The sequence below is a fragment of the Sinocyclocheilus rhinocerous genome, unplaced genomic scaffold (assembly GCF_001515625.1).
Source record: "Sinocyclocheilus rhinocerous isolate Xijiao unplaced genomic scaffold, SAMN03320098_v1.1 scaffold701, whole genome shotgun sequence".
Lineage (NCBI taxonomy): Eukaryota > Metazoa > Chordata > Actinopteri > Cypriniformes > Cyprinidae > Sinocyclocheilus > Sinocyclocheilus rhinocerous.
This window is the reverse complement of record NW_015623472.1, coordinates 233,179-234,725: the sequence shown is the minus strand read 5'-3', so window position 1 is coordinate 234,725 and position 1,547 is coordinate 233,179.

Here is a 1,547-nt window from a genome sequence, read left to right as displayed (position 1 = left end):
TCCTAACAAACCATACATCAATGGAAAGCTTAATTATTCAGCTTTCAGATGGTATAAATCGCACTGTTTCTCGCAGTGAGTCCTACAAGGAATTTCTTGGTTAACAATTTAGCATTTAAAAAATTGTATATCGATCCGGATCCGTCTATGTGCAGATATAAGGGATCCACTGATAGACACCATGTGCTTCTGTGTGAGCCGCGCTCAGTGAAGAGCGTGAAGCGCTGATAATTTTAGCCAATCACAGTGATATCAGTTGAGCGCGTGAACACTATGGGCCCTATTTTAACGATCTAAGCGCATGGTCTAAAGCACACGGCGCGGGTGCACTCAGGGCGTTTCCGAATCCACATTTGCTAGTATAACAACGGGAAAAACGGTCGACGCTCCCGGTGCGTGGTCTAAAAGGATTGTCCCTATTCTCTTAATGGGGGAAGTCGTGGCCTAATGGTTAGAGAGTCGGACTCGTAACCCAAAGGTTGCGGGTTCGAGTCTCGTACCGGCAGGGATTGTAGGTGGGGGGAGTGAATGTACAGTGCTCTCTCCCACCAATGTACAGCGCTCTCTCCCACCTTCAATACGGTGAGGTGCCCTTGAGCAAGGCACCGAACCCCCAACTGCTCCCCGGGTGCCGCAGCAAAAAAATGGCTGCCCACTGCTCCGGGTGTGTGTTCACGGTGTGTGTGTGTTCACTGCTGTGTGTGTGTGTGCACTTTGGATGGGATAAATGCAGAGCACTAATTCTGAGTATGGGTCACCATACTTGGCCACATGTCACGTCACACGTCACACTTAATGAGTAATGGGTGTGTTTTTGGGCATAATGTGCAATAAACCAATCAGAGTCTCATCTCCCATTCCCTTTAAGAGTGAGTTGCGCTCGTGCCATGGCGAATTCGCTATTTAAACGGCGGAATTTTAAGGCGCACAGACTGAACGCGTGTCCAGAGAGCAAATGGAGCTGCTCATGCGCGAGCAAATAGGTAGGCTAATTCCGATACACGCAATGACTATCCATTATGACATGTATGACATTTTTATATTTATGTAGCCTACACAATAATAATCTTTTACACTGTAATCCTTTAATTTTTTATATTTGGCATGTTTGTGTGCTGCTGCTCGAAGGAACGAATTGTGTGTAATAAGCAAAGTGAACGCGCGTTGTGGACCTGCCAGAGACGCATTTTCTACTAAGGCGCTCTTTAAATAACAAAATGCATTTATTTTCCCCAGGTTTTTTTTTTTTTTCTTGAAAATTGTATTTGAATGTGCGGCAACTATAGTTGCTGGTGGGCAAATGTATGCACCCCTTCAATGTCAAATTTGAATAGGAAGAGAACATTTGGCATCTAACTCAAAATAACTGCTTTTTAGTAATTAGTCAAGGGTTTTCTTTTTTTTTTTGCCTCAAGTACCATCTAAGCAATTTTTAAAATTTAAAATTATATGATTTCCTATTCTATGACTGGTGGACAGCTTCAAGTACTACAGTCTTTATATCTCAATTGAAATGGCTAGCATTTAACAGTTTACTATTAATCCTC